The 12,314-nt window shown below is 42.0% G+C and overlaps 1 protein-coding gene across 1 annotated transcript in view; it reads right to left on the bottom strand.

The window, feature by feature from the left end:
- CDH11 (cadherin 11) overlaps positions 1 to 10,572 on the bottom strand; it is a 127,515-nt gene extending 116,943 nt beyond the window's left edge. Inside the window, exon 1 of the mRNA XM_055298713.2 lies at positions 10,508 to 10,572. The gene's annotated coding sequence lies outside the window, so the exon portion shown is untranslated. The remainder of the gene's footprint in view (positions 1 to 10,507) is intronic.
- Between the last annotated feature and the right edge of the window lie 1,742 nt (positions 10,573 to 12,314).

The raw sequence follows: 12,314 nt of genomic DNA, 5'->3' as shown, positions 1-12,314 counted from the left end.
ATTGACTTTTATCTACTTGATGTCAAATGACAGGTATAATTTGTAATTCGGCGCAAATTATTCAGCTTTGATAAATGCAACGTGGCATTATTTGGTTTGTTTTCTATAATATTTAAATATTTAAAATCAGTAAAGTAGGTTATCATTTTGCAAATAATTGGCTATTAACAATAAAAGACTGGGAAACCAACAGGTATATTCTGAGTGGCATTAAATGTCTGTGTTTGTGCAAGTATTAAGTTTGAAAAAGTGTGGTCAATATTTTCTAAATACTTCACATGCCAAATGAAGCATTTAATCATCTTTGGGGATTTAAGGCATGAATGCCATCATGTACACATGATGCTAACTCTCAGCATTTCTCTATCCCCCAGGAGCTGAATGTTCCGCAGACACAACTTAATCCAAACAGGCAATGATGATGGCTAAAATTTATTGAGAATTTCCAATGGACCAGGTCCTGGGCTAAGTACCTTTCTACAATACACAATTTCATCTTATGACAATCTTATAAGTCAGGTTCTGTGGTTTTTCTTCATTTCACAACTAGGAAATTGGAGCACAAAAAGACTGAGTAAAGTTGCCCTCAATCACGAAGCCACTCACCAGTGAAGCCAAGACTCGGACGCTGGCAGTTTGCATCTATAGCAACTCACCCAACAGCTGTACTCTACTCCATTCTTTGGCTATAAAATAGGGCACTAAATTAGGAAAGTAGTCCAATGATTTAAAAGAAACATGACTAAGGACTGCATCACTTTACCAGGCTACCTAACTATCTAGAAAAAGCAGAAACCAACTACAAAGGAGAACCCACGCATGTAATGAAGAACAACAAAAACCTTTAACCAGACACAAGGCCTGAGACAGTCTCTTACATTTTATCAAATCTGGGCAACTTCCAGACAACCAAGAAAGCTGCTTATTTGCAAGTTTCTGGAGTATGCAAATCTCCATATTCACAAAGTCAGAGAAATACTGCAAACACACACACACACACACACAGAGACACACACTGCAGTGTTTGTTGTGTGCCAGAAATAGTCACAGCCTCCCGCTATCTTTTCATAGTAAGAAAAGTAAACTGCATAGTCCATAGCAATACAACTGATTTATGATATAATAGGAGAGAGTTCCCTCTGGGGCCATTATACTCAGAAAGAAACAAAATAAGGTTTCTCAAAATTAAGTGGGACTATCCTTTTGCAATATAAAATTAGGTTAAGAAAAAAATGCCATTTTGTTATTTGCCTTTTCCTAGGCATTACTCTGAAGATACAAGCTGTACAAACTCTGCTTGTCTATAAACTCCACAGGGATAAGAAGCATATATGTTTCCTTGTCCACTTTATCATCAGGTAGACAAAGGCACAAACTGAATGCTTCAAAAGAGCTTTCAAACCAATGACTTAGTAAATAAACATCTGAGCCCTGGACATAGTGGTCTCACCTATTTACAAGTGCTTCTGAAGCGCTGCAGTGAGTGGAGACTGATTTTCTGCAGGCACAAATTTGAATTTGGCCACAGAGGGGCTGACGTGAGCCAGGGAGAGAGTCTAGCGGGTGCTCTACATCCTCATCACACCTCATTAAATACACTGGATTCACTCAGGGTCGGCAGGGGAATCAGGCCGTTAAAATGTTTCAGTTTTGCGTTTGCCGCACTTTATTGGTGGAAGAACATTCTTCACTGCTATGCACAAATTTTGACATTCTTGAAGAATGCGAAAAATCATTTGTCAATATCGAGAATCTAATATTCTCATAGGAAGCTTTATGCAGGCTATTCTACCTCAATTTACTTGTAAGTCACATGTGTGTGTGCTTTAGATGTAAATGTGACTGCACACACACACACACACACAAAACACACATTCTCAAGGATGCATTTACTGTTTTTTTTCTTTTCATTTTTTAAATACTCTTTGGATGGTTACTTTTACTAACTCCATTGTTAAGAACTGAAAATAAAGAGAAAAAACAAACAAACAAACAAAAAACACTGTCAACAGCTATGTGGAGCTGGGTCATCTTACCAGATTGTGCTTGGATCATGAGTGTGGAAATGACAGAAAAATGGTCCTGTTTGTCTGCAAATCAGTGGATCAGAAGTTTGGGGAGGTCTTCTTCTACAATATTCATATTCTGTATCATATGGCTTCCATCAAGAAAATGAGGCTGGATACCTGCACTTGATCTTAGCCAAAAGGCCAAGAAGCGAGGAGGCTGTCTTTCTAAACAGGCTTTTAAAATGCCTCCTTGGCTTTGATATCTGCAAATGTTCTACATACAGAGATATAAAGATATATAATAGTATCTATATGTGTGTCAGTATACACACACACATACATGTGTATATCATTCATAACTTGATCATTCATATTTGTAAACATTTCAGTCACACTCCTTATCCAGTAAGTAAATGAATTTTGGCATTGGGTACCAGGGTACATTTGATGGGCAGTAAGATTGTTTCCTACTTTGAAATGACAGAACTTTGTAATTGGAATAATCAGTTCCCCTGGATAAAATCATCCCACCTCCCTCCATCAGTGTTCCAACCACGCTTTGGGCAACACAGAGCTAAGAGCTGATACTACTCTAGAATTCAACATGAGTTGGGGATTTCATGGGCCAAATCCAATACCATGATGTGGCCATCTTCAAGAGGACACTGCGTGTGCAGAAGACCTTGGGGGCCAGGGAGGGGTCACCTTTTGCTCTCAGGGTGATGTGTAGGCACAGCCAGGTTTCAGAGTCAAGATGGTCCTCAGAGAAGGCCCAGAGGACCTTATCTAGGAGCCAAACCAAAGATGCATGTCCCCCAGCAAGCCAAGGGGCCAAGTTGTGGAATCAGAAAGACTTTGGCATAAGATGCAGCTGCAAGCTGATTCCTGTTTGGGTGTCTATGACTCGTCAGTTCTGTGGCTTAGGACTCTGTTTCCTTATCTGTAAAATGAGCATCATAACACCTCATTCCTGTGGCAAGCACAGAGGTGATAATATGTGCAAATCACATTATTGTTTCTGACACAAATTTACTGTTCACTAAATATAAGTCAATACCATCAGGGTTCTGTTATCAGGGTTCTGTTACAAAGACTTAACATAAAGAAATTAATGCAATACCTGACACAAGAGTGGCCCCACCAATTGCCAGATTACTGGCCTTCAGTGACAATAAATGGGGGAAATAGAGACATACCTTTTTCAATTCTTTCTCAGTCCTGATGTCAGTAAAGAGAAAGTCTCTGTTTGCAGTGATTCCTGAACAAACCTTTTTTTTAACAAAGACAAGGCAGTCTCAGGCTCAGAGAGGATTCAATTATGTTGTTTCCTTTTAATTGTATCTGTTTTTTGACTGCCTCATATTTATGACGAGATACTGGCTTGCCAGAAATTAGAACAATATAATTTTCTTCAAAAATATTTTTTTAAATAGCAGAAAGTAGAAGGAGTCAAAAGAAAATATTAAGTAAATAACAACGTTAATCGTATCCAGATATTAGGGAAGACAAAACCTGAATGACTGAGAGGTGAGGAACACAGATCCATGGCACCACAATTATTTTATGGACAGGGAGATGGAGGCCCAAGGGGGACACAGGTGAGGAGCGGTGTCTACAGCATCTAATCCGCCCCAGACCCTGCCTCCAGCGTCCCAGGGTCTCTGCACCACATCTTCATTAATATCACAGGTCAGGTCAGCTATGCGAGGGGACTGCAAAAAAATGATCACAGTTCTCTTCCAAGGAAAGAGAAGGAATCCTAGGGAGAGACAAATGCCAGTTCCGACATGGTGGTGGGGGAGGGAGCAGAGTCTAAAGCCCTACAGAAAGTAGGTCTTCACAAAGAAACTAGGTTGAAGACTCACCCGGCCCACTCTCCACCTCATGCCCCTCCCTGTGACTCATGCTGTGCATTTTACCAATATGCTGTTTTATTCCAAAGGGAATTTCAGGCCGCCTACAAAGGTGCATACAGTACAAACACATATAAGACTATTTTGAATACTAAAAATGTGAAAAGGAGAAAGAACAACATGAAATAATTTGAATGAAGGTCATATGCAAAGCTTGGGCTATGAAGTCATATTAGTTGCAAGGGCCGCCTCACAAAAGGGACTGGGACACACGACCTGGCACAGGACCACAGCACCCATGAAGATAAAACTGGTGCTCAGCTGGATTGCAGCCATTCTGGGTACTGATGCCGGCATACTATTTATCCCATTGGTTCTCACAGAGACAACCCTGTGCAAGACACGAAGCAACATTCTTAAACATAGTGGAAAGATAATTATTGGGCCACTTAGAACAGCAACACTGGCCCACACAGGTGAAGGAAGGAGATAGAGGAAGATACTCAAGAGCATCTTTCTGCCAGGGAGACCTGAGAGCCAGCCCATCTTTCACACGGCTGCTACAGGCACACCCTAAACCAGGGGCCTGCTCATGCCACTCCCGGTTGCAAAGCCCTCAAGGTCTCCTTGGATTGGTCTCCTCTACTTTTAACAATAGCCAAGCCTGCTATGTTCCAGATACTGTGCTAAAGTGGAGTGTTACATAGATAACCCCTATTTGAAAGTGGAGAAATCTAAGATGGAGAGGGTGAGTTATTGATGCCACCTGCCTTGCTTGTAGGGATTCACATCCATGCAATCTGACTCCAGAGCATCCTCTCTTAAGCACTACTCCATTCTGCCCTCAGGGAAAGCCCTTCATTAGTGAGCCTCACTGGTCTTCAGCTTCACCTGGGGAAGCTTCTTCTAGGAACCCATTGCTTTGCCTCAACTTACCATATTGTTTCACTCTGCCTCCTTCATTCCTACTTTTGCCTCTGAACCGAATATCTCTTCCTCTTCCTTTTTCACAAACTTATCCTTGTCTTTTAAGGTCTTGGCCAAATATCACCTCCTGACAGTCCACCTTTTCAACTACACACACATACAAAGCTTACACTGTGGCATCATCTCCACCAACCACTGTGATTGGTGGAGATAACGACACAGTGTAATTCTGTTAGCAGATGTTTCTTGAGCATCTATTATGTGCCAGGCATCAGTCAAATCCCTGGATACCAAACAGGTAAGATTGTTCTCTTTACAGAGTGTTCAGCCTCTGGTAGAGTTAAAAAGTAAACAGAAAAATTAGCAGCAAAGAATTAGATAAGGATAACTTACACAAAGAAAATTTTAAAACGTTAATAAAACAGAGAGGGAATCATATCTTCTTAGGACCTCTTTAAACCAATACACATGTGGCCAGCACATAACTGATGCTCAGTAACTATTTGATGAAATGAGAGGCAACAACTATGACTTACAACAACTTTTATCAGTCATTCCGCTCTTGTGTGTTTGAACATTTTGTTGTTTTAAGAAACCATTTTCCCAACTGTCTGCCTGCACCTCCAGTCCCTGTGAGGTTATGAAAAGCAGAAACTCTGTCATCTGCATCATGTTTATAGCTCCTATGGTACCTACTTTGGAATCACCTGCATTTGCTGCAAATCATAAACACAGAGACCTGGACTTAAAGTTTGAGAGACATCACAAATCATAGGATGTAAGAGCCAAATGAAAACTCAGCAGTGATCTAATCTAGTGATTTTACTAACTGTCCTTGGCAAAGAGTGGTATTCCTGGGGTATCCCAAAGGCTGTTGCAGGGGCTGTAGTGTGGTGGGGAGAGCTGGAGGGAGATTTCTTCAGATTCCAACAACTTTCTCCTTTCTTCTATTTAATCCACAGAAGCTCTACTTTATCCATTCTATATGTTTTAGAGGTTAGGGTAAGAATTTTCTTTACCAAAACCTGCATGAAATTCAAAGAATCAACAGGAGAAGAAACAGAAACGACGAATCCAGGAGTTAAATGAATCCTTTGAATTTTTACAGAACCTCATTCAGAACAGATGTATATGTTTAGATATGGGCAGATGCATACAACCACAGACAGATGACGAGGCATAGATAGAACACATACACGATGTAAGTGGAGCACATATTTGGCAGTGGGGGTACAAGAGTGTGAAAGAAGGAGGTATTAAAATAGTAGCGAAGTATGCTTTCGAGGGAAGCAGAGTCTTTCTAGCCCCACCATTCTCTCAAAAATTTTCTCTTCTTTGTTTCCCATTCATTCATTCATTCATTCACTGTTTTTACTTTGAAATTGTGCTCATTCATTCATTGTTTTGTCTTCTTTGTTGCTCATTCATTCTTTTTACTTTGAAATGGAGCTCATTCATTCATTCATTGTTTTTACTTTTTAAATAATTGTATATCAAGTATTTCTATGCACACTGACACACAGAATTGGGATCTATGTAAAGGTGAGACAGAGAAAGAGAAGGGAGGAAAGAAGGGAGAAGAGAAGAAAGGGAGGAAGGGAGGGAGGAAGAAAGGAATGGAGGGAAGGGAGGGAGGGAGAGAGGAAGGAAAGAAGGAAGGATGAAGGGAGGGAGAAAGGAACAGAGGGAGGAAGTATTGGAGAAAGGGAGGGAGAAAGGAAGGGAGAAAGGGAGGGAGAGAGGAAGGAAGGAAGGAAGGGAAGGAGGGAGGGAGGGAGAAATGAAAGGAGGAAGGGAGGGAGGAAGGAACCAAGGGAGGGAGGGAGAAAGGGAGGGAGAGAGAGAAGAGGGAAAGCAGGGAGGGAAGGAGGAAGGGAGGGAGGGGGCAGGGAGAGAAGGAGAGAGAGAAGAAAGAAAGGAGGGAGGGATGGAAGGAGGGAGCGAGGGTGCAGGGAGAGAGGGAGGGACAAAGGAAGAGAGAAAAAAGGAAAGGAAGAAAGGAAGGAAATGAGAGAAGAAGGGAAAGAAGAAGGGAAAGAGGGAAGGAGGGAGGAAGGGAAACTGCAACATAAAGTAATCAGGTGAGTGAGGGGCCTGAAATGCCCTGTCTTTCCTCTCTTCCTCAGCACACAAGGAGGCAGTGTCTTAAACAAAGCAATCGCAGGGTTCCAGAGGAGGCAGGTGGGTGAGAAGAATGAAAGGAGCTCCCAAAATAAGATATGACTACAGAAAAAAAAAGAGAGAGAGAGAGAGAGATGATGACATGATTGGATCTATGAGACTGTCTATTTTTAGTGGCCTAAAGAAGACTCTCTCCAGTGACCTTGCCAAATTATGATGCAAACAGAGTTAATGAAACCTCTCTCAACCTTCTCTTCAAAGTCAGCTCATTACCAGATCATTTCTGCACACTCATCGCCCAAAACCCTGTAACCTCATTAAAGAACTAATCCTAACAGGTTTGACCTGAAAGTTAGTAGATGGATTTACTTGAACAGTGTTCTGCTTTTCTAGTGGTTTTTCCCAAAGAAACCCGAAGAAATTAAAGACCAGGTTAGCACTTCTAAGCCATTTGCTTTAATTTCTTATTGATGTTCTTGTTTTGTCTTTCAGTTAAATGCCACCCATTTTCAGAAATAAGAAAAATGCTCTTTGCAATTATGAAAGATGCTTGATTTCAATGTCATCTTAATTATTTAAATTATAAAAAATAGAAAAAGAACAAAAAGAATTCTAATATTGACTAATTTGATGTTTCCCTATGCATGTTTTAAGTATTCTTATTTCATTAGGAAAACACAGCATTAGGCTGACTCCAAACAGAATAACCCACTTGAAGTAAAGGACCTTGTCGGTATTGCAATTCTTTGAATAATCTCATTAAGTTTCACCCATATTGCCAACAAGAAACACTTTTTTACATTCCCATAAAGTTACAATTGCCTTGTTGTAATAGGAGCATGTTTAAGTAAAACACAATACATGCTGTGCATGGAATAGCAGGCTTTCCCCAAAGTCACAATGCTGTGACTTATAAAGAAACATGGGAAAATACTTGGGACTATTTCCACATGGTTCATTATGACGTCAAATCTTGACTCCAATTACAATAATGTAAAAATATTTCTGTCTAATTTGAATAGTAGGAGGAAGAAAATAAGGACAATTCGTGAGTCAGAGTGAATGAATTCTGGGTGAATTCTTTCCTCTCTTCTTCTTTATTTCTAATATAATGGTTAAGGTATTGTCTGTTCTGGAAACACTTTTTAATCTTGTAGTCACTTCGTGACACATGGAGTACCTGTTTTGCAACATAGACACCTGAGCTGGCCATATCTAAAGTGAGCTTGGGTACCAATACTGATACCTGAGCATCCTCTTTTTTTGTACAGCCAGGAAAAACTACTCTGCCCAGAGATGCCCAAAGAACAGGCCGATTTATTCCAAAATAGAAACAGAAAAATGGCTGTTTTTCTGCTGAAAATGGCTGAATCATCGAAGTGTCAAATTAAATACTGACACCATCAATTTGAGTCTAAAATACTCTCTTGGGTTAAGAGAACCCAGGAAGAAAGGTAAGCAACTACCAGTCCCATAGCACGAATCTTAGAAGGTTCTCCCTGGAAGCCCCTTTCATTTCATCCAGTTTATTCCTCCAACACACTTCAGTTGACCACCAACTGCACCATAAGACTGTGCTGGGGACCAGGGACACAGTGATGAACAAGATTAGCACCTCGCCCCTCATGAGCTTGCATTGTATCTAATTTTGGCTGCTCTGACCTCAAACCTGGATAGAATTTCCCAGGAGAACTCTTGAGATTTGCCATCTCACTCAGAATAAATTAGCCAATAACCCCATCAGCCTGTAGATCAGAGTTGCTGAGTTTAAGTCCAGACCCTGCCACTGTACGATTGCGGCAAATCCCTGTGCATTCAGAGCCTCACTTTCCCCATCTAAACAATCAAGAGGTAAGTAATTTTGAAATCTTAGAAAGCTAGAAGCTCCGTTATTTTATGGGGCAACAAACTCATTTGTATCCAGGATATTCAGACACCTCACACTAAACTAAAAGCCACGGAACATGGAGAGAACATAGGACACTCCTCATGCCCACAAAAGCAAACACCTATCCCGTAGGAGAGTGAAGGAAGTAATGCAGGGAGCTGGTGACTATAATCTCCATGGGGGAGGTTTTGGAGTCTGAAAATCCAGGGTTCAAATCCTGCCTCTACCCTGTAATTGAATGTGTGACTTTCAGTGAGTGACTCTACTCAACTGTACAAGTTTCAGTCTCCACATCTGTAAAGTGGTATCTCTAATGGCAAACTCACAGCATTGGCCTGAAGATTAAAGAATGGGTATACATAAGGTACTTGGCACCACCCCAAACATGCCATGGGTGAGCAATAAATTTTACCCAAATTAATGTGAATTAACAGAAATATTACTATGCATTGGAAACCCCTGCTAAGACTGAATCTTGTTCACTTTCCTAGTGCCAGCACCTGGTGTAGGTCAGACACACAGAAGGTGCTCAGTAAATAAATAAATGTTAACTCTGATTAACTCATACTGATTAGAAACTCTGATTAGAAAATAGGTACAAATGAATAATTAAAAATAGGAAAAGGAATTGGTTGTTACTTTATCAACACAATTTGTTCAGGGAGAGTATTTTTCAAAATGCAAGGCAAAATGGTGATGAAAAGGTCACAGACTCTGAGAGGCGCTGAAAAAAACCAACCTCCCACATGGCTTGTGAGATCAGCAGAGGCAAGAGCCAAATGCATGAGTCATGCCCAGCAATTCTGAGGCAGGGACCAATCAGGGGTATGTGCTGTCCTCGTCACTGTCCGACTGAACTCTTCATTCATTGATCAAACAGTTCAAAAGGTCCTTTGAGGAACTCCCTGGTGCCCTTTGGCAGAAGAGTGGCCACAGAGCTGACACCATGAGCAGAAAATGTGAGAACCTATGCTGGAGGGAAAGTACTCCCAGTGGAAAATGAAAGGAGGTCGAGGCAGGAAAACCAGCAGGCCTGTTAACGATTCCATACAATGCCACAGAAGTGTTTTCCAAAAGCAGAGTCCCCACATAGCAACGGAAAATGCCAGCTTAATTTAGGCAGCTGCACAACACACACACACACACACACACACACAAACGCGTGCATACACACATGCATGCATAAATATATGCACATACACCCCCATGCGCAAACTCCAAAAAGGGAGAAATGACTCTAAAATAGCAGAGTCCACTGTGAATCACAGTGAAACCGTTATGATCCATTTATGGTGATGAGTAAGGGGTTACGTACTGGCTCTCTGTAACTAGGTCAGGCACCAATTGGTAGTCAGCTCCACAGACCCAGGAAGATTTAATGAGGAGGAGACCAGACAAAGACAGAAGATGGAAATAGTGCCCCAAGCGCGTGTCCCCAGACACCACAATCTGGCGATGGGATCCAGTCCATGCTATTTCTCTCAAAGATAGACCGGAACAAACTTTTGGAAACTCCTGACATGCGGATCAACAGTCCAGGCCAAGCCGTTGAGCCATGGCTCTGGCAGCAGCAACCAGGCTGGAATAAACACAAACCCCGAATCAAAGGAAGATCGTGACCCGAGCCGAAAGTACAGAAAGAGCAAAGGCGTACAGAGGCGGCAGCTGTTACAGCAGGGACAGGACATAAATAAAACGGCACTGCCAACCTCAAGCTTGTGTCCACAAAAGCCAATCCCCTTTGCTGGGATCTATGCGCCACGGTTCCTGTCCCTCGTCCGTGCTGGGCAGTAGTAACTGGCACCTGCATTCAGGCTGGCAGATGGAGAGGCCAGGCTTATTGATTCCAGTGCCTACTCACTCCACCATCACGAAGGTCACGGTACAGCAGCTGGCCGCCGAGGGACTTCCTTGAGAGGCAGATTCTAGCCTTGGCAATGCCATCGCCAGGAGGCACCTTCTCTCTTCAATCTCGGGACACCTCATGTGGGGAGACCAAGGGCCACAGGACCGTGAGAGGGCTCAGCCCAGCTTTGTTCTGGACAGATGGAGAGGCGGCTCCTGATCCCTGGCACTGCCAGCAGCCCTGTGAATGAGCCACTGTGGTAAGACACACACCCACTGCTAATGAGACCCACACAGACACAAGCAAGAAAGGCAAGCGCAGTGGTTGCTACAAAACAGGCAGAGAAGAAGCCAAGTCCGGCACAGGCAGGATCACATCGTGCCCACCAGGCTCATGGTACCCCCAGCCCATGGCAGAGTCCCAATCCAAAAGGGAGGACCTCGAACTACTTGTCTTCCCTTGAACTAACAGCATCTTCTTGTCCAATTTTTTTTTTAAATTGGCAGCCAAAATTTTATGGACATTTTTAAAAAGTAAGTGCCATGATCTATCTATTACTCTTATTGTTTTAGGTAGTATTTTTAATTTAAAAACCTAAAGGGGTAGATTTTTCAGAATGGAAACATACTTGGCAGTGAAATACTTGTATATTGAAGAAAAGGATGCATAAAATTGCTTTAGAACTTTAAATACAATTTAAATTTATTTTACACTATTGTCTTGTATACTGTAAAGTAGTAAAGAGAGTGGGCTCTGGGCAAGCTGCCTGATCCAACCTGTTCTAGTCACTAGCTGGATAACCTTAAACCAACTACCCAACCTCTGCATACCTCCATCAACTCACTGCTAAAATGGAGATTAGAGCATGCCTCCCATGTGGGGGTTCCTATAAAAATTAAATAAGTTAATTCAGGCAATGCACTTAGCACAGAGCAAGCTCTTAATAAAGGCTACCTACCTTGATCATTATCATCATCATTAGTGTGATCTATGTTGGCCATTTGAACTGACCTTGCAGAATAAATGCTTAGGTTACAATGCTACATTTTTTGGGTCTAACCATAGTTATTGAAAATCCAATAATACCTAAGTATGTGGACCAAAATGGAAACAACTCAATGTAATTTCACTTGCTGAAAATTCGAATATTTAGAGAAAACAAGAAACCTAGACCCCATCAGCTTTCCCTGCCCTCTCCCCCAAAAATCCAGAAGGGAGAAGACTGCAATTGTCTAGTTCATTTTATTTAATTAATTAATTACTTTATTTTTTTACTTGAGACAGAGTCTCCCTCTTCCACCCAGGCTGGAGTAAAATGGCATGATCTTGGTTCACTACAACCTTTGCCTCTGCATGTGATTCTCATGCCTCAGCCTCCCGAGTAGCTGGGATTACAGGTATGAGCCAACACATCCAGCTAACTTTTTATAATTTTAGTAGAGATGGGGTTTCACCATGTTGGCCAGGCTGGTTTCAAACTCCTGGCCTCAAGTGATCCACCTGCCTTGGCCTCTCAAAGTGCTGGGATGTTACAGGCGTGAGCCACCACACTCGGCCTTCCTTTTTAATATATTGCTTTTGTTGATTACTGCTTTTTTGGGTACCCTCTTAAATTTTGGACCCTGGGCCAGTGACTCACTCATCCCAAACTAGACCTAGCTCTGGGTGGG

This window comes from Symphalangus syndactylus, chromosome 11 (assembly GCF_028878055.3).
Source record: "Symphalangus syndactylus isolate Jambi chromosome 11, NHGRI_mSymSyn1-v2.1_pri, whole genome shotgun sequence".
NCBI classification, from domain to species: domain Eukaryota; kingdom Metazoa; phylum Chordata; class Mammalia; order Primates; family Hylobatidae; genus Symphalangus; species Symphalangus syndactylus.
This window is presented reverse-complemented; position numbering and strand designations above follow the sequence as displayed.